At 35.1% G+C, this 22,389-nt stretch overlaps 1 protein-coding gene and 1 non-coding gene across 2 annotated transcripts in view; one reads left to right on the top strand and one right to left on the bottom strand.

The window, feature by feature from the left end:
- The window catches only part of LOC106664212 (sn1-specific diacylglycerol lipase beta-like), a 115,611-nt gene that overhangs the window by 33,599 nt on the left and 59,623 nt on the right, over window positions 1-22,389 (top strand). The gene's annotated exons all lie outside the window — the stretch shown is intronic.
- Trnad-guc lies at window positions 20,839-20,910 on the bottom strand. Its single transcript has one exon. It is a non-coding gene; the product is annotated as a tRNA-Asp (tRNA).

The following is a 22,389-nucleotide window of genomic DNA, read 5'->3' as shown; positions in this document are numbered from 1 at the left end:
TTAAACAACAGTTAAAGATTTTGTCCCTAGGGTTTTCCTCTTTTTTACCTTTGCCCTTAGATTACAATTTATTTTTCCTTCGAAGAAAGTCATGAACATTGCGTGCTTTCTAATGAAAATCCTTTCGTCTAATTTTCCCTTAAGTTCAAACGCAAAAATTTCAGCAACAGCAAATATCTTGTATTCCATTGGAGATTGATCAGCAATGTTTAAAAAAAAGCTTTGACGCCTTAAATTATTAGCTTTAATATAGTATTGTTGTACATCCACGTAGTGTTCTTTTAAGAATCATTCAGATTTATTTCGTCCAAATATCGTGTAGTTAAGTTGAGCCTCTTCAGAGTATGAACAACACATAGATTTGTTGTCTCAAGGTTTAACGCCAGTTTTGCCCCACCTGCGCTCCGCGGTTTAAATTTACAAAGAGAACCTGGGATGAATTGCAAAAAATCATTTGTCGGCTCATAAAAACCTATTTGACTTACACGCGTGGGACGGATCTCCGTAAGATTAAACACGTCTTACGAGGCTCTTTTTATTTATTTTTATTTTCGCGAGCGTCGCCTAAAAAGTCAACAGCCGGCTTGGCTCAAAAGGTTGGATCTAATAGTACTCGAGTCGAGGAAGTGCTTAATTTTCAATTAAAAGTCAAGGCTTGTCGATTTTATTACTTTTTTCTTACGGCTTTTCTTCAAAAGTAAGATGCTATGCTGGATTTACATTGAATTTATTGACGACCTCCACCAAATGGTAATAATGTACACATCGAGCGTTGAAATTCATGTTTAATGTTTGGTTCCCTACTTCGTTCGATACGTAGAATAGCGTTCTCGCGTGTCCTCTAGAGATAATTATCTGTCTACTTTAAATATAATTGAACACTTTCAAAACGTTTGTCTCATTCTAATTTGCCTACCAAAATAAGGAATTATCAACGAGGGGTGTAACCAGGTCAAAATTTTGCCCGTTTAGAAGTAGATTTGAGGTCATAGGTCATAGATTTGATGTTACTTCATTTATAAAAAGAAAAATCTGCCTTCATGTCTAAAATACACTTTTTTTACTTTCGACATAAGGAAAACAATGAGTAACCCCTTCGCGTTTTGCTTACAATTGGAATTTTTACGATGCAAAATTTTTGGGAGCAATCGCACCTCGTGGCCACTTTTTCCGCACAGTTTGCGGATTATCTGCACATTTGCTCTTTTGCTTCTTTTTTTCTGAAAGAATGTTTTGTTTTTTAACAATTATACTGATGTGGCAGCCTTCGTCAAAATCCCAGGGCCAAGGAAGTTGCGTCTCATAAATACGTTTTCTGGACAACTATTGAAAACGGTTATGCCTGAGAAAAAAAATTATAATAATAATGAAACGTATATTCTTAAAACATTACAATTAATTAAGGTTTTTAGTTGAGATAAAAAAAGTCAATGGCACGAGCGGGATTCGAACCCACGATCTTCGGCTTGATACGCCGCTTGCTCTACCACTTGACCTATCTTGTCTTCGATCGGATTGGATTCTCGACGACAAATGAAATGTGCCATTGACTTTTTTATCTCAACTAAAAACCTTAATTAATTGTAATATATTAATTGGTCAAGCGGACCACGAAATGAGTGAATTCTTAAAACATATGAAGTGAAGGGCACTACCTACTACTACCTTTTTTTATATGTTCATTTACATACAATTTACATCGAATTTACCAATTGTATTGTTGCCCCTAAATAAAAATCGGATAGTCAGATATATTTTCTGATCGTCATATATTGACCAATTTCACACACATTTTTTTGTGAATATTGAGTTTTTCCCTTCTACAAAAACTTTTGCGCTAAATTTTACTAACGAGTTGATCGTCCATCCGCCTGTTCTCACTATTTCGGTTTGTTTCCCTGTGTTCTATTCTGTCAGTCGTGTCCGTTTTGATAAGCTTTTAAAGTGTTCAAAACTTTTTTTAAACTAGCTCAGAAGTTAGAGTCAGAAATTTAGTTTGAACCAATGTAGAACAGAAAGGTACTGGAGGACCGTGATGAACTTGCTGGGGAGACAGACCCAGGACTGGAGGTACGCGCAGAATCATCTAATAGATTGAAAAAGCAAGACTAGACGGATCAAAAAGATCGGTAACTTTATTAACACGTTGGTCGTGTCTCTTCATTCTGGTTCACCTATCCTTCCTATCGGTCAGCTAGAGGCGGTCGTCTTCAGCTGTTGGTCTGTGTGTTATTCTATCAGTCATGCCCGTTTTAAAAGCTTGTAAATTGTTCAAAAACATTTTTAAACTAGATCGGAAGTTAGTCACAAATTTTGAACTCTCAGAAATGTACAGCGAGAACAGGCAGATCTTGATGATCTTTCACCAGCTGTGGAAACAGAGACTGGACTGGAGGTACGCGCAAAACCGGCTGATAGATCGAAAAAGCATGTCTAGACGAACCAAAATGATCAGACATGATCGATCTTCATGTCTATCACCCAGCAGACGTCAGGAAATAAAAAATTTACATGCCACATTTTCATATTGACCATCGTTGTTCCTTTCCTGAGGGAAATTCCTTGGAAGATCAAGTTCTGGTATTGTTTTTGTATCATGCTAAACTGATGGTGACGATTAAACCAAACGCCATCGAGATCCTCCTCGCAGGTTTGATTTGCGCTTTATCATCCACCAATCGCCGCCGAGTTAGTTTGCCGTGTCATCGAAGATACGGCTCGGATGATGATTATTTCTCTGAATAGTCAGCGGTGTTGCGGAGGCCTTTCTAGAGTCACGATGTTATCGCTTTCACCGGCTCTCACGTCCCGAAAACAGGTCCGTTCCCGCATATGGAGAACTCTGAGCCGGAAGATTGCCACATTTGTATGCTGAAATCGAAAAGAAGATGCAGTTGTCTACACCAAGCCAGATTTGAATTGAAATCGCTCGAAGAAGAATCACGAATGAACCAAGATTATACTGAATTGGTAATAAAATTTCATCATTTTCATTTGTTAAATCATCACGAAGGATTGCTCCTAAATTGAACTTACAACACCTTTTGTTCTACCAACTTTAACGAAAAACGTCGGTACATGAATGTGAGAGAAAGAGAGAGGTATTAGAGAGGTGGAGAGAAGTCAATAGAGATATAAATAAGGAAAGTGCGAGTGAGTTGATGCGTAGTATGAAAAAGGGTGAGATGAACGGGAGAGATATATAAAGATTGAGAGGGACAGAGAATATGCTAAAGAGAAAGAGAGAGAGAGAGAGAGAGAGAGAGAGAAGGTTAGTGAGTGACTGGGTGAGGTTAAACAGTTAGAAAAAATAGGGAGAGAGAGATACAGAGGGAGTGAGAGAGAATAGATAGAAGAAAAACATATGAATGAGTAAGAAGGTGAAACATCAGATAGAAAGAGAAGTGAGAAATTAAAAGAGTGAGAGAAAGATAGAGAGTGTGGGTAAATGAGAAGAAGGTGAAACAGATAGAAAGAGAAACAGAGAGAGAAAAAAAGAGAGCGAGAGCGAGAGAGACTAAGATAAGCGAGAAGGAGAATGTGTAAACGTCTATTAGCAGTTTAAACTCTTTCTTCCACTCTGGATTCAGAAGTTTAACCTTGTTCAAAGGCCAAGAAAAACCTTTTATGTTTCTACTTTTAATCAATACACCGCTGGCTCTGTGTGTGTGTGTGTGTGTGTGTGTGTGTGTGTGTGTGTGTGTGTGTGTGTGTGGAGGGGGGTGCGTGAGTTGTGCAGATAGTATACAGGATGCAGCAATGAGTTTCGCTTAACCAACGACTTATGTCCCAGATCCGCAGCGTATATCGAAAGATAAAATCTTCACATAAACGTATACATGGTCTTCAAGTAAATCAAACGACCAAAGAAAGCTTTGATATAAGGAATTATTTTAAAAGATGGCCACGATCTTATATAACGCTGTTGTTTTTTTTTTATCATAGAAAAACGAAAATACAGTAACAACCTGAAGAAAATAAAATATATTAATATATTACAATAAATGTTATTTATCTTAATGGGAAACGACATTGTGCCGTGGCCTGTTAGTGCATCATGTTCGGCCTAACCTCATGAAAAAAGGAGGGAAAATTCAAAAAGTGAGGTTGAGATGGGAAGTTAGTGTCCGTGTGGATCGAAGTCACGATAGCTCAAGTGGTACAATAGTGGCGTATTTAGCAGGTCGTGGGTTCGAATCCCGCTCATGACAATGACTTTTTTATCGCAACTAATATCTTACTTAAAGATTAATTAATTGAAAAGAATTTATTTGGTCAATCGAACCACGAAACATAATCGATTTAACTTCATAAGGTTTGATTTAGAAGTATAAACCTAATCCTTTTTAGGTAAAGACTGAAACCAGGTCAATTATGTGGCATTTCATTCTAGTAACGTTGCGCATTAATAGACATTTACTTGAGTACGATTTGCCAATTTTTAATGGCGATTTTAAATAACTAAAATTATTTGGGTTTATGTTTTCGCCAACTTTTGTTCAAAGACTTAGCACTTGAAAGTTACTAGGGGTCAAAGCAACATGCCATTTTTAATTTAAATTGCCAGGCGAGACCCTCCGATTTTTTTCTCTTATTTAGCCACTGAAAGGAAAAGGAAGATCGTCTGACATTTAAAATGTTCGGAATCCTTGACTGAGAGCCGGTAATCCCTGGTGACGCAAATGCGTCGAGAAGGAAAACAGCCGAGGTTCACGAACCTTTCGCAACTTCCGTTGCCGGAAACTCCACGGTTTCTTTGATTTTTCATCATTGCACCCTGCAGTCGGGGAAATACGTGTTAAACTGTCGACGTTCTGATGGAAAATACCTCTAAAAGGACTTCTTTCACGGGGATACCTCCTTAGGTACGGATATAGCGAATGCCCGTTAGAAACCGTCTTTTGGATTTGGTACGTGGATATCTGTGTCGAGTAATGCTAATCGTTAAATGCGTCAGCTCCAAGATTTATCCCAAGTTTTCTATCAGGCTAGAATCACCTAGACAAGAACTAAAGAAGAATTGCGAGGGAAACCTCATTATCATCTTCGTTTCTTGTACGGTTCGATTTTTTTACGTTATTCCTAGAAAGATAATAGCCATAAGACGTAGTATCTAAAGAGTTGTGCAATTTGAGGAGCATGGAGAAGGACCGTGACACAATTAGTAACTTTCAAATCCTCACGCGATGCTGGGGTCAAAATAGATTTTTTAACAAATAATTCCTCACGGTTTATCGCAATTCACACAATTAAATAAATTGCAGTTAGATAATGAAATAAGCGAAACAAGAACCTGTATGGAGGGTGTTTAAAAAAAAAATCTGATGTAGGTTTATTATTCATTATATTCAGTATAAAAAGGTCAAACTAGCATTTCTCTGTTCATGACATGCTAGTATTAACAAAGGACATTCAACAATATAAATAATACTGTATGGAGTACCATAAATATATTGGATTCCACAAAAATTAGTAAAACACATAACACAGATAAATTGTTACTGTTCATGTTAGGGATAGTGGTGGTGACCTCAGAACTTCTTGCACCTCGACCAAAAGATCTATTGCCAATCTGCATTTATTAGAGTTCAGTCAGCTTTAGGCTTGTAATCAGGTTTCTTAGCCTGCTTAAAGATTCTTTTGTGTAGGAGACTGCATGCGGATTTTGGAGCAGACATCCTTTTTTTTGACACAATCTGTTCAATGTTTTATCTGCCAACATTATCCGGTATTCATTCACTACTTTCGTGGTCCGCTTGACCAACCAATACATGACAATTAATTAAGGTTTTTAGTTGAGATGAAAAAATGGCAAAAGGAGGGAAAACTCATAAGGTGGGGTTGAGATGGGGAGTTGATGTCCGAGTGGATCGAGGTCACGATAGCTCAAGTGATAGAGCAGCGGCGTATCTAGCTGAAGATCGTGGGTTCGAATCCCTCTCGTGCCATTGACTTTTTTTTCATCTCAACTAAAAACCTTAATTAATTGTTATTATCCGGTATGTCTCCTTGAGATGGGGTGGGGCAACAGTACTCTGTGACTGATATGTTACTGAGTTTATAGCCACTACACATGCAGAACCGCAGCTGCAGCAAGACGGTTCCACTGTTGTCCATCACGATTGGTAGTACGTTGAGGGCTCGCACGGTACTTGGCGAATATTCTTTGTTTCGCACAAACTGGTTGGCTGTACGAACCCCGCATATGTGTATACGCACGCTATTTGGCGAATGACAAGACGAGCACTTCGAGACTTGGTAAATATTCGGCGGCAAACGGCATTCGGCGAATATCATATGTCTGCATCCACCTTTAGGTGACTTTGTTATTCAGGAGGCTTACCACCAGAATCCTTCTGTGAGTTTTCCATGTAGTCAATCTTTGAATCTATTCGAATGTCTCAGCGTGTTGATCGACCATGTTTTAGACTCATGTTTTATATTCGATGATGACCCTACTTTGAAGTGAATGCCCACTCCACTCAAAGCACCTCATGTGAGGTGAAGTCAACATTTGTGAGGAGTTACATGGATTCGTGGGATGGGGGGGGGCATCTTTACCATATAGTTTCTATCCATTAAGGTTTTCTGAGATGCCATATAGCATTATCACAACCCTGCCTAACTTCAGCAATGTAGTTGCCAGTTTTGGTAAGGTTTCTCTTTAATGTGGGTTTACTGGTTGTCACTTTTGTGCACTGCTGTTTGTCCACTTTTTCTTTTGTTTTTTGTTCTAAGAAGAAAACTCTATGTTTGATCTTATTTTCCCAAGTAGAGGTTCTGGGGCTTTTGCAGATCTCCCCGTGACCAGCTCCGCTTTTACGTTACCTTTGCGGCACCCAAAATACTGTCATGCGATTAAAATATTGTCAAGGATTACATGCAACTCATGACAAATTTTGACTTCACCTTACAAGAGTGCTGCCTGACTGTCACACAGTAAGGCTATCTTAGAATAGATTTCAATTCTTTTTATTTCTTTGGCTGTTTATAATCAGTTCAGTCTTTGCGATTATTAATAGAATTCCAACCCCCGTGCCCTCCCAGGTTTCTCAGCCGTACCAGAAAGAGCTTTATAGAGTAATCTTTCGCTCCTAGCTTCCCTTTCTGGCATATTACTTCGGAAGTGTTATTAAAGTTGAAATTGGGAGTTGTAACATCCACTGGCATACCTAATAGGGCGTCGACGTGAAACTCATCCTTCAGCGTCCCCCCTATTAAGTTAATGGGACGGTCTATTCTCGCCACAGGTGGCACCAGCGAGAATTGACGAACCCAGTAAAGTGATTACTGTCTCTCAGTCCAAAATGAGTACATCAACTCGCAGACCAAAACACCACTAACTATCTGAAAATACAACAAAGCTAATTTTATAAGTATGATTTAGTTGAAAAGGTTTATTTCTCGTACGTTTTATTAATTAATGAAAATGAAAAAGCCAAGATACAAGTTGTTTTTTTTTTGTTTTTTTTGACAATTCTCTCTCTTGCAATTCCACTTTCATTGATCACAATTCGTGCCCTGGATGAAGAATATCACAGAATTAAAAAAAATATTGAAACTATATCAGAAAATAGTTAAACTTGCCTTTATATGAGAAAGATTTATAAAGAAATGGAGTGTATTTGTGAAAATCATCATCCATATTTCTAATCAGGCCTGACAAATGATACTGTAAAAATAGTTCATTGTGAAAAATGCGAATGGGATACGAAGAAGACCATAATTTTTTAATAAATAAGTTCATTAAGCAAAGTAGGTGAAGACAAAATCTGTTTAAAGTACAATTTTAAGCCTACACTCTTTCAAATTTGATTTCTTTGATATCGTCGATAAAGAAACATTAATTAATTTTGGATAAAATTCTACCTAGAAGATGGCCTGCATTGTGTATTCTATGTTGTTCAATTATATAATAATATTAAATTATTATTCTTATAGGATCCATATGAGTACTTCAGACAATAAAGTGCTTTTTGCAAAAGGCCATCATCTTATTGCAAAAACTTTTTTTATTAATTAAATTTGTCCATCAGCTGATGATGGTTTGACCGATACGCTCGTTATTAAAACGGTTCGCCCGGGTTAAACCATCTTTCCATTCTCATTTTGCACTATTACTGTAAATCTAGTAGATAAAGTGAAGGTTTATAGGTTATTTTTGTAATAAGTGAGTAAAGCTTAAAGCTGTTGCTTCTTGAAGAAACGAGAACGGTTTTTCTGGCCGGGCTAAATAGGTCGCGAAACGGCGCAGTAGTCCGGTGAAATTCACATTTCAATAACGGCCCCAGGAGTTACTCAACTGCAAGAAAGGAAACAGAAAGAGAAAATAGGCTTTGATAAACAAACTTTCATACTGGGATTAATTTACTTTTTCCCCCAAAAAAATCGGGTTTAATTTAAGGATTGTTTATCATTAAATAAACATTAAACAAATTGTCTCTTCTCTTTTTTCGACATTTATTTCTAATAAAATCAGACGCCGTTCATACAAAAATATTGTACTGTTGGTTTAGTTTAAATTAGAAATTAAGTCCAGGAAATGGCAAAGTCTATAATTTACCCTTTTTTTATGTTCTCTCAATGCCAATTTCTTCAATTCCTCCCAGTACATTTTAACTTTCACGACTTTCTTCCTTCTTATGACCGTGTATAATTTCGTTCAGCTGTATTCCACCCTATCGATACCAGTTGTATATTTAACGCTGTAAAATCTGGACTGTTTTTCTTTTTATATTGCAAGAGTTTGCTTGAACTTGCTGAAACAGCATATTTATGGTTGAAAATGTGCATGAATATAGACAAAATATGTCCCTCTCTTCTTGGCCTACTTCTTAAAGTGCTTAATGATCGGGTTTTATATATTTCTATTTTAGATCTGATGAACAACAGAATTTCGCGAATCGAAATGCGTTTATTTCGTTAGTTTTACCATGAATTTGATCCTGCCACAGATTGCCTTTGCCTGCTGATCACACTAATAAACTTTTTTTAAATTTTTTACCTGGTTTTTATTTTGTTGATACTTTTCTTTCTTTTGGTTTTTGTGGAGCTTAAGGAAATTTTGAATGAATTATGGAGTACGTTTTCTGAAATTTGCTGGTCCCTAGGTTTGGAAATAGTAGTTTACAATCACCATAGTAAGTTTTTCAACTTCGAAAAAAATTTCAAAGTTATAGCTACTAAAACGCTTATTTCACGAAGGTTTAGAAGTTTAGTATCGATCACTTCTTATTGAAAATTTAACGTAGTTTTCAATGATATCGACAGATTTGTCCAAAACCTTTTAGTTTTGGAGTTATCATTGTTTATTTGAAGTAAGGTCGTGAAATCTTAAAAAATCAGTAAAAGTGGAATAACTCCGAAACTGATGAGATTCGGACCATAGTTAATTAGGACTTTTTGAATGAACAATCTAATGGCAAAGTTTGTAACACGAGTAGCCGAACATCCTGTATAATTTATCAATATTAAACCTCGGTTCATTCAAGGGAGGTGTCTGTCGAGTCGAAAGTAGTTTCTAAATTATAGAAACTTTGCTGTCGAAGCCAAACTTGACAGGGTATGCTTGAACTCGTCGGGCGACAAAAATTTAAAAGACCTCATTTCGGATGTCATTTGAATACTTCCATTGGCAAGAGTCCCATGGCACACATCTAACGGTATAAAAAAATAAACTCTTTTTATATGAAAATACCCGCTATGAAATCAATTGACAAAATTAAAACTTTGTAAAATTACCAGCAAGTCCGGCAAAATGTTTTTCTTTGAAGTACTATGGTATTTCCTCCTTTGTCAACAATTGTCAAGAAAGAACAATTTGTTCGTACATCAATGGATTTATGACGATTTCCCCCCCCCCCATGGGCTCTTACATAAATTTCGAAACGAAGCCAATGCTACTGAGAGATGTACCTATTTCAATTTTGAATAACGTCAGACAGCTATCACAGTACTGAGCGCTATACATGCTGTTCCGTGATGTCCAAACATCAGGAGGCTATCCTACGCGTCAAATTGGACTAAAAAGTCCATATTGTACAATGTCTGAATTTCAATTTTATCCAAGATATTTCACTTTTCAGGTTACGTCAATCTTTCACAACTTTGTGCCATAAAGTGTCTCGTATTGCATGGTATGTTAATCCTACACTAATTTAGATTTGACCAACGGAAATAGGATTGAAAAAATGAAATTAAATCCTTCGGTATTTTTATTGTAAGTTTAAACAAAACAAAACAATCACAATTACTATTTTCCAAATATTTGTTCGAAGTTTAAGTAAGATATTCTTTGTACTTTAAACTGAAAAAAATAATGTTGCCCATTCTAATGAGCTTTAAACCCATTTAATTTTTTATTAATAATAATATTATTATTGTGCGGTGAGTAGTGACCGTTAATCGATGATTATTCAGAAATCGTGAGATGCGGTCTGGTGTGTTGTAGGTTTCAGAAAAACATTTTCTTTATCGTGCCAACGTTTCGATCTTTATTGAGATCATCTTCAGGGCCTGGGATTTACAAACATTGTTTACTTTTAACAAATACATGTAGGATGTGGAAAAAAGTAAATTTATACAATTCAAAATATATTTTTTTATATTCAATCAACTATTTCTACTTTGAGTGAGTACAAATACTTTGATTGAATATAAAAAATACATTTTGAATTGTATAAATTCACTTTTTTCTACATCCTACATGTATTTGTTAAATGTAAACAATGTTTGAAAATCCCAGGCCCTGAAGATGATCTCAATAAAGATCGAAACGTTGGCACGATAAAGAAAATGTTTTTCTGAAATCTACATCACACCAAACCGCATCTCACTATTTCTGAATAATCATCGATTAACGGTCACTAATCACCAAACGAATAATAATATTATTATTAAATAATACATTGCATATTTGTGAAGTACTACAACTACATTTATAAATCAATCAGTTGATTCCTTTACATTTTTCAATTTCTTCAATGATTTTATCTATAAGCTATGCTAAATAAATATACCTTATTAGATTATACATTTTCATTTCATAAAAATAAAAATTTCTTTTTCGTCGTAGGTCCTTTATGAAGCTTTTAACGTTTATAATTAAGGCAATAAACTCGCAAGTGATGAGGGTGTTGGAGTCATTATACATAGTCGGGATTATATTTTGGTTTTTGCATGCTTTTTACCGGGTTATGTATGTACACAAATGAGAAATTGATTTCTCAAAGTTCCGATAACGTTAATAGCAAAACTTCGATTTTTCGGTTTCACACGGTTTAAAAAATTCAGTCTTTAAATCATCGTTAATTCTGAAACCTATATTACAAATAATTAAGGTAATATAAAGTAAATAAAAAAGACTCATGGTAAAAAATAGAAGCAAATTTAGTGACCGTTAATCTATATTTATTTAGAAATCGTGAGATGCGGTCTGGTGTGATGTAGGTTTCAGAAAAACATTTTCTTTATCGTGCCAGCGTTTCGATCTTTATTGAGATCATCTTCAGAGCCTGGGATTTACAAACATTGTTTACATATAACAATTACATTTTGGATGTGGAAAACTGAATTTATACAATGCAACTTCCATGAAGATGATCTCAATAAAGATCGAAACGTTGGCACGATAAAGAAAATGTTTTTCTTAAATCTATATCACACCAGACCGCATCTCACGATTTCTAAATAAATAAACAAATTAAAAAGCTTTCAAAAAATGCTTGCACTATTCAAGATGATGGACAGTCTGAACATTTTATTTAACTCAATTAATTAAGGTTTTACGTTGAAATAAAAAAGTCAGTGTCACGAGCGGGATTCGAATCCGACTTGAAGTCACGATAGCTCAAGTCGTAGGTCGTGGGTTCGAATCCCGCTCGTGACACTCACTTTTTTATCTCAACGTAAACCTTAATTAATTGAATGATATTAATTCATCAAGCGGACCTCGAAAAATAGTGAATTTAATTTAACTTTTTGAAGCTTTTTGTATTTTGTTATGTTCAATTTTGTACCAAAGAGTTATTGTGCATTTTGTATTATTTATTTTTATTAATAAAAAATTTAAAATCTTACTGACTGATTTTTTAAACCGGTTAACCGAAAATTTAATTTTTAGCAATTAAACATTAATTTTACTTTGATAACTGACCGTTGAGAAATTAAGTAGAGGTGTTTATACCTCATTAAAAGGGCCAACTTTTCTGTAAGTCCATATCTGTTAGTATTTACAGAACCTTGCAAATCTTACAGTAACTTTAGGCAGGTATTTTGTAAACTCGTAAAAGTTTATCTTTCTCAATGATTTTGCATTTTGTTTGCTTAAGGTAACAATAAAAAAAATGAATCTAATAAGTTTTTTCATGCTCTTTCCATTGATTTAATCAAATTTACAGTGGAAATATTTTATTAGATTTGGGGTTCACGGAAAAAAATGAAAGGTTGAAGTAACACGAAAAGAGAAATATCTCGAATACAATTGAGAATCGAGATATTGAATTGAGTGTGGACACTTTTTAGTCCAATTTGTCATGTAGGATACCAACTAAAGTATTGACGTCTGTTTCCGGGACACCCTGTATATGCAGGGCATATGTTGGGTATGCAAAAATCCCAGTTACGAATTTAAGAAGTGGGTGCCCTTGCACGAGAAGGACACTGCAGGTTCCAAACCATTGCGGCACCTATCTCCGGAATCTCTCCGAAAAATGTCTCACAGGACCCGAGCGAACCGAGAATCCACTGGCGAGATTTGAAAACAGAGAAATTGCGAAATTCATCGAGAAAAAAAAGAAAGAGGCTCAGAACGTAAACAGGTTTCTGAACATGTTAAAGATAGGCGTCAATCAGCAAAGTCTGCGAAGTAAAAACTAATACATTTACTCACAGATGAGTACATTTTTGGACTTCATCAGTTACAACCGGGTCAAATCAAATTCCTCGGGGATCTGGGACTCGCCGGTGTACCATAGCCCAGAACAATAGCACATAATACAATGCAAGACATAATTTCTCTTAAAATATAATAAAATAACCCTGACTTATTCAATCAATCAACACGTTAAATTTCTAGCTCTTGATTAAAAATGTTAATCATGAATATCTTAAAACACGTTTCTTTCTGTTGATGATCTTGACTAACAATAAATGGCGTTGAAAAGTTTCCTTTCCTCTCCGATGACGCCAAACTCAACCCTTTAATCGCAAGTAACCTAATCAATTTCCTTGTATTTTTCCTACCGTCAACCACTTCGAGCCGACGGTAATTTCTTAGAAGATTACTGACGGGGGATGAAAATTGGGTTCAGTTTGACGATACAGATCGATCATGGGGAAAGCCAAGTAGCCCTACATGAATCATTGGCGAGTGATTTTAGATTCACTGAAGATTTAATAATGGAATTGGAAACCTTCATAATGAACACTTTGCAGAGAATGAAACGTCCAATTATATTAAACATTGTTTCCGGCCCGATCCATGTAATGAATCAGTGACTAAAAGCCAAAGAATACAGGAACATCTTAGACTAAAAAATGAAAATTTAGCCTAAATGAATGATGCTATGAGATTTATCCATGTCGTCTGCAGAATGAAGAAAATGTAGTTTTGTCATTAAAGAACATTTTGGTCTACCTACACTGGGTTGGTATGTCAGACGCTTTTTGTCATATTCAGTGTTGAGTCTGTGTGATTTTGATGAAGTCAAGCCTCTATTTTAGGTGATGAGGAGTGGGATCCAAATACTCCTTGGATTTTCGCTGATTTCTTTAGAATAGGCAGACCAAAAATGATCGGTAACGACCAAATTGATAATGAGATATGGTTAATTTAAAAAAATCTTTTGAGTGGTGTAGCATCAATTATTGAGATATATCTAACACGCATAATACATATTTGCCTTACCTCTCATCGCTTTTTATATATATTAAGGCAACTTAGTCACCATTATTTTTGTGGGTACAATTTTTTTAAAAAATCCATTACAGTTCATGGTGCGATTAACCAATTAACATTTTTCATTTAATTAATATTTATGAAAGGTATTGGTCGAGATAAAAAAGTCAATGTCACGAGCGGGATTCGAACCCACGATCTTCGGCTAGATACGCCGCTGCCCTACCACTTGATCTATCGTGACCTCGATCCACTCGGACATTAACTTCCCATCTCAACCGCACCTTTTGAATTTTCTCTCCTTTTTGCCATTTTTCAAATGTCGTGTAATCTATTTAATTCTCGGCGACAAAAGAAATGGCCACGGAGAGCTTTCGTGAAGATATACTTCAGTTTAATTATTAAATCCATTACAGTTCGTGGTGCGATTCACCAATAAACATTTTTCAATTAATTAATATTTATGAAAGGTATTGGTCGAGATAAAATGGGGGTGGGTTCGAATTCCGCTCGTGACACTGACTTTTTTATCTCGACCAATACCTTACATAAATTTTTAAAAATATTGAAATATTAACAGTTAACCAAATTATTAATGAAATATGGTTAATTTAAAACAAAATCTTTACATGACACATATTTGCCTTACCTCTGATCCTTTTTTATATATATTAAGGCAATTTAATCACCATTATTTTTTGTGGGTATAACATTTTTAAAAATAATTATTCAGAAATCGCATTCAGAGGTGCGGTCTGGTGTGATGTAGGTTTCAGAAAAACATTTTCTTTTGAACCTTTCGATTCGATCTTTATTGAGATCATCTTCAGGGCCGGGGATTTACAAACATTGTTTAAATTTAACAAATACATGTATGATATGGAAAAGAGTGAATTTATACAATGCAAAAAAATGTATTTTGTTATATTCAATCAAAGTATTAATACGCACTCAAAGTGTTTTCTGCGTATTTGTGACATTCTTGCGTGTTGACAGTGCCAGTGAGATAGGCCCTGAAGATGGTCTCAATAAAGATCGAAACGTCGGCACGATAAAGAAAATGTTTTTCTGAAACCTACATCACACCAAACCGCATCACAAGATTTCTGAATAATTATCGACTATCGGTCACTAATCACCACACATTTTTAAAAATATTAAAATATTAACAATTAACAAAATTGTTAATGAGATATGCTTAATTTAAAAAAAAAATCTTTTAAGTGGTGGAACATTAATTATTAAGATATATCTAACATGGATAATGCATATTTTTAAAAATGTTACACCCTCAAAAAATAATGGCGATTAAATCGCCTTAATAAATATAAAAAAAGGATCAGAGATAAGGCAAATTTGAAAGAATGAAAAACACTCAGTTCTTCAAGCAAATCACCTAATCACCAGGAGTTAGAAACTATTATTTATTTATTATACGAGAAAAACTAAAATGCATGTGTATTGGTTATACATAAATATCCAAATTAATAAAACAAGGAATGATAAATAGAAAATGAATATATACATTGATATAATTCAGAATAAACCAATATTTAATCATAGTGCTATTTTTATAATAATATTTCAAAAATAACATTTAATAGTAAAATATAATCGTCGGTGGCCGCAACGGTGTAGGCGTTGACACGGCACTCATCACTGTAAGGTAAAGGTCCCGGGTTCGAATCCAGGAGCACCCGAGGGTTGATATAACCTCTGCTGTTGCGAATCCTCGTAAAAAAAAGAAAAAAATATATATATGTCATGTCTTGAACATTCCAGATTGGTATAATATTCTACCTTGACTTAGAGACAAGAAAAATCTAAACTAGGAGAATTATTTAAAAATCGCATGATATGATGAGGGCTCAATTTAATGTAAACAGTATCATAGGAAGATATATTAAAAGTGATCATTTGTCTGGTAGGGCATCTGGGAATATGAAATTTTAGGAGGAGCAAACGTTCCTAGCTACATTATATTATTAATAATTTTGTGTGGAATTAACTTCGGATAGTTGTCAGCGATATTGAAAAGGTCGTACATATATACAGGGTGTATCAACTTCGTCCACACATTTAATTTAGAAACTATTAACTTTAGTAGTAAAAAAAGGTCTTACACAAACCCCAAGTTAATTTTGGCTAGGAATCGCGTGGTGGTTACAGACTTAACGTAACTTTCTCATCTAGCTGGGAAATGACACTAACTTTGTTATTTTAAATGAGAATCCTATATTTTTATTGTACGATTCGATTCTAGAGCTTATGCTACTTTTACTGAAAGGATAATTTCGATAAGATCGACCATTTTTTAATTATGCCCGGCGGAAGAGGCGTGAGGCGGTACGCTTTTTGTAACAAGATGGTCCATTTATTTCGAAAACGATTAGCATTAGCGAGTTAATTTAAGTTAGGATCGTCTCAGAATTGGCTATGGCCATTGAGGCGCTTTTACGCTTAGTTTACAATAATTTTTTCAAAAAAGAACTCCTTTTTTTGGAAAAAAAGGATTTATTTTAATCATCTCGAGTCCATTTTATTTTTAAATTGACTCTCAACTGTTATTACGTTTTGTTGCAAATTTGACCATTTATTAAAATTTATTTTCATAATAAATGCTCAAATACGCTCCCTGCGCAAAAAAAAAAGCACAGCATAAAACCCATGCATTTTAAATCTAAAACGCCGGTATGGGGTCTCCCTTAGGTACGGCGGGGAGGTGGATGGGGGAAAAAAAATCTAAAACGAGGAGGGTTATTTTGCTATATTTGGTTTTTCGATTGTCTGACAGATCGAATCAGCGAGGATCAGCGGATGATTAGATACACCAAAAAAGTCCATCACTCCGAAGACCTGAAGAAGCAATAACTCAATTTAAAAAGACAACCTTAATACCAATTTAATACGACTATACAACGTCGGTGGCCTCAACGGCGTTGACACGGCGCTCATCACTGCAAGGTAAAGGTCCAGGGTTCGGATCCAGCGGCCCTGCATTCGAACCCGACATAAAAAGTCCAAAAGTTCTTTCTGACTGCTGGGTCAACAGAAATGTCTAAAAATGAACTATGTGAATATTACGGTGTACAGAGATATTATTACATTTGAAAACTATTAAAGGAGATTAAGGAGATAAACATGCTTTTGAATAAAAAACAAATTGATAGGTGATAATAATTATTTTACTTTTCTATTAATATTTTCATTCAGATTGATATAGTTCAATAAAAACGTATGTTGATGCAGAAATTGACTTCTATGCATTTACATAAAAAAACAATTTCAATCATAGGTAATTTATAAACGTTAATTTTTTTAATTATAAGAGATAAAACGACGATTTCGATGGTTTTTCTGAGCCTTTCTGTTCTAATTGTGTTTTTTTTAGCTTTTGCTATTTTTGATCGCCGACATACTCACAAATGGGCTTTTTTTCAAAAACGCCGGCACCCAGAGGGAAAAAAAGAGTAGGGCCATCTTGTTACAAAAAGCATATCTCCTCTAAACTCTAGGATCGAATTGTACAATAAAAGTATGAGATTCTTATTTAAAATAACAAAGTTAGTCTCATTTCCTAGCTAGATGAGAAAGTTAAATCTGTTACCACCACGCGATCCCAATCCAAAATTAACTTGGGTTTTGTATAAGGACATTTTTGCTAAAGTTAATTGTTTTCCAATTAAATGGGTGGACTATAGAAGTTGATACACCCCGTATATTATGTATACACAATATTATTTTTAAAGCACCACAGTTGAAGGTTGTTTAACCAATTATTCAAATTTCTAGTATCCTCTGGGAAGTATTCTTACAAGATATTTTCAAGTGATCTTCAAACAGGAACAATTTAATTACATCGTTACTATTAATCGAATTCAAGTTGTTAATAAAAAACCCTGAGGAACCCCTGAAGAAGCCACAAATTTGGAGGTCAGATAAGATTTAGTCTTGACAGTTAACACCGGATTAGTAAGAGTTATACCCATCAAATGTATACACCCCTAAGCTTAAAGTTAGAAAGAAGAATTGTATGATCGCCGAGTCGAATGCCTTAGAAAAGTCAGTGTAAATTACGCCTACTTTTGGGCTGAAAAGGTTAACAGTATGAATATCTGAAAAATTAGTGGATTAGTGAGGGTAGAACTGCCAGAACGAAGTCCATGCTGTTCTCTAACTAAAATACTATTTGACAGGTGCAAAAATAATGACGGTTTTAAAAAGTCAGTCAAAACTATTTTTAATTTGTATAAAATAAGGAAAAGTGATTTTAAATATTTTACATCTTTGTAATAAGCGCTTTTATTCGACTAACATAAAAATTTTTATTTCGTCTTATAATAAAGTCTTGAGAAGCATTTTCGGCTTCACCGCGTTCTCTAAAAATTTTAACGCTCAAGAAATTATGAAAAGGCTAAAAAAGTGGAAATCTGTACGCGAGAGGTCGTGTGAATGTGGAGGTTTTATGTCCTAGTTATCGTTTAACATGTATAGTTTTTGTAACATGTATACATACTGGAGAATTTTTTGAAAGGTGCGCCAGCCTGAAAGAGGGCGTCACAAAACGATCGAGTTTTCCGTGGGTTCATCGAAACCTCTCGCCAGAGAAAAAAGATTTTTCTCTCCTCTTTTGGGACGACCACGTGAACTCAGGCAGTTACTTTCTTGTCTCTCCTAAATTTAAAAATTAATAGTTTGTTTTCTTTCCTTACATACACCTTTTCTGAGGAGATCTTCTTAGCTTCCATGAAGAAGAATCGGCCCGTTACTGTTTACCAATACTGGACAAAGACGTTGCAGTTTCCCGTCCATTTTGTCAATTTCTTGGCAATATTTCTCTGCTGTGATAGTCCACCATAATTCAGGAAAATAAAGTTAACAAACCCAGAGTACACCACCAAACAGACAACATAACCTTTTTAGGATGCTGTTTTTGTTTCGAGTGTTTTGGGACTTCGTCCTTATCCAACCAGTGACCTGTGCGCCTCCTGTTTTCGTACAGTACCCATTTCTCATCGCACGTGATGATGTTTAATTCAGAGTTGACTTCCTCTACTACAAGCGACTCAAACACCTTTGCAATAGTTGTCTGAATGCGAACCGGCCTGTAATTCTTAACATCTGCTCTAACACCACTCATATATATGGGAATTACGTAACTCGACTTTAGGGGCATTACTAATGATTTAAACTTTAATAAATACAAACATATGCTTTGAAGAGCAGATCTTTCACCCTATGAACACCAAACTACCGCTCATAATAATGAATGGACGGATGAAAAAAAGTTTATACTAGGACAGTCAGGTGGCACTGGGTGGGTAAGGCATTGGTAGACAGCAACAACTTACCCTTGATTGGGTGCCAAGGCAGAGGGACGACGAAAAGGATGATGAATGGAACAAAGAAAGTGCGATGAGGACATCGTCATACCTGAACTTTTGCGTCATACAAAAACGTAGATCCACCAGACAATGAATTAAGAATAAGTTCTTGCTTCAATAGGATTTTATTCCAGGATAGAGGCGTGGTAAAATGTTCGTTACAAGGATAATCGTAGAAACTAACGCAGAACTAGTAAACCTGAGTCTAGAATGATAGTTGAATTGCTGACTGGGCACTGCAGATTCTAGAGGCATATGTCTATAGAGTGTAATCTTGTCTCGTCATAAACAAGCCTGTGGCGATATTATCCAGAAATAAGATGAAAAATTCAGTTAGTCCGAAGGCTTGTGAAGGCTGAAATTCTTACTCCTGGAAAAGAAAAGCCTTCCTATAGGACACTCGGGAGACCTTAACAAGCTTCGGGTTCTGGTAAAAGAGCTATAGATGCTTCTATAACAATTTCGAGCAGACAAAGTTCTGGGGTCTGAGTGTGGCCATAATCCTCAAATTCAGATTTGATGTGACATTTCAAAACAAAATACGCAATAGAGCAGACTGAGTGATAGGGATCTCAGTTAACAGGAAACAGCAGGACATCCTCTGTGGTTGAAAGGACTGACAGGCTGGAGATTCCTACTCATGGGAGAGAAAAACCAAGCTAACAACGCTTGGAATCTCATTAAAAGCCTTAAGCTTAACCAAAAGCTCTAGATAATAATAGTGATTGAAATATGGACCTATATTGGTAAGGTCGTGAAGAATATTCTCCTTTTAATCTTAACCTTAACCTTAACTTTATACATAATAAAATACATTTAACATTATCATTACTATTATTTACCAATTAAATTTCGATTTTTTTTTCAATCAGAGTCCGGATTTATCATAAACTAGATAAAAAATATTTAAATTTTTTTTGAAATCTAAGTTTTGTGAAAAAAAACATCCTGACTCAACATTTATCATGATTATCGATTTTTTTTTTCATTTAAATTCAGAAGTAACTTTACTAAGAACTAAATAAGTTTATGTTCTTAAATTATTTATATGCTATATTTGTTGACGGAATATTTATACTATTTTCATTAAATTCACCAAATTTTGATTATTTTGAATCAAAAGCCAATTTATCTTGACTCAGGGAAATCTATGCCCATAAAATATTTTAAAACGTATATTTGTGATAAAATACTCATAGTTTTTTTAAATCTGTTCGCCGAATTTTGATAACTTCCGGTAAGACGTCAATTTATCATAAATAGTTATAAAGTCTGTGATTTTTTTTTTTAATTATGATTAGTGATAAAATATACATTCTCAGCCATAATATTCATTATTTTCAATGTGGAGTCGATTTATCGGCTAAATAATTTCTATACACGCAAAATATTTCTTTGTTGCATCACACCAGTACAAGACAAAAAAAATGGAATTTGATAATGACTCTGAATTAAGGTAAAGGGTAAAAATACAAACCTAAGATATTATTTTTCTATTTTAAAATATTACGCAAAATATTATTTGAACAAGCGGTTTAGAAATTGAAAAAAATTAACCTCCCCGGCGGGGAATCGAACCCCGGTCTCCCGCGTGACAGGCGGGGATACTGACCACTATACTACCGAGGATTGGTGCCAGGATCGCGCAAACAGCTGATTTTCAGTGCTTACTAACGCATTACCCAATACTTATAAATTATCCGAACTTTTTTTATTTCAACTGCCCATAATAAAATCAAGCCGAGGGCTTCTTGAGAAAAATTTAATCATAATTTTTTTTTTCATTTGATCCCATGCGTCACTCTAATGACCATGGGATAGGATTTGCAAAAAAAAAGTAATTACCGTATAAAATGTTGGTATTATCAATAATAACGTTCTGTTGCATAACGTGATTTCCTAATTGAAACTTTTATTTACTATTTGAACAACTCTCCACTGTAAGTTAAGCCTATTAACTTTTCCTTAAGACTCCTTTTTATGAGTTTGCCGTGTTCGTTTCAGTTCAATTTGCACAACTTATCCTTGGCTGTGGGGAAAACGGATGTTGAGGTCGACGTAGTTAGCAGAGAACAAAAGATCTTGATTATGTTCTTGTTCATGTTAGATTAAGGAGTGAGATAATTAAAAAGTTTTATTCGTAAGTTGTTTCGTGTGAGAGGACATCAACAGAAAGAAAATTACAAACAATAATACGTATGCTCAAGTAAAATACCACTTTAAAAAAATCAGACTATTAACAGATTAATGCCGGTTTATATCTAGAGGAGATACAGGCAACATAGCATCCTATGAACTGCAAGAGCTAAAGGCTATGTTGCCACATTGCCAATGACTGTTGGGAATGAGTCTTCAAGGAAACTTGAGATCACTTGTAAAAACTGAAATATCTATTTGCTAAATTTGCTTCTTCAAGGCCAATTGATCCAGTGTTCGTAAGTGAAAATGTGGTCGATACTTCTAATACTGAAGGAAGGCTACGCTACATAGGAAAACCAGTCCTGAGCTATCTCAACGCAATGAAGACCTCGTACCCCATACCCCTGAGGTGTACATGGTTGTTTATGTAATTTTGTATTACTATCTGTACAAACTAGATTATTCTAAGGGGCTTGATCCATGTTAGGTCGATTAATGAGCTACAGTACAATTTTCCCATTTGACATTGTTATACCCTTAGTGGAGCCAGCAGCCATTGTTGCTCTCCTGGCTTTTGTTGAAATTTTATTTTTTATTACTATTATTACTACTAGTACTAGTACTATTCCATAATATTCGTTAGGAGGTCCCGTGGCCATCAGTCGGCAAATTGCGTTGTAGGATTTGGTTATGTTGGATAGATCGTTAGGATAGTTTAGGCTTTTGACGAAGAATTTAGTGGTCATTGTGATTGATGGTGTTGGAGACGTAAGATGAAGCGTTGACAATGGTTCTGAAGACTTTGGATGTCGGAAGTTAAGTGATACCACGTAGTTTCAATCCATACTCAAAATCGATTTAACTATACGTGTGATATTCTTTTCTTCTTCTTCTATTTCATCACAAAAATAATATGTGTTTTAGTTCATAGCCCCTGTTTATTGTATGTAGGTACGAAGTTAGACGTGA

The sequence above is a fragment of the Cimex lectularius genome, unplaced genomic scaffold (genome assembly GCF_000648675.2).
Source record: "Cimex lectularius strain Harlan isolate CLEC.00 unplaced genomic scaffold, Clec_2.1 scaffold98, whole genome shotgun sequence".
Lineage (NCBI taxonomy): Eukaryota > Metazoa > Arthropoda > Insecta > Hemiptera > Cimicidae > Cimex > Cimex lectularius.
Note: the sequence above shows the minus strand (reverse complement) of the source record. Positions and strands in the feature narration are given on the sequence as shown.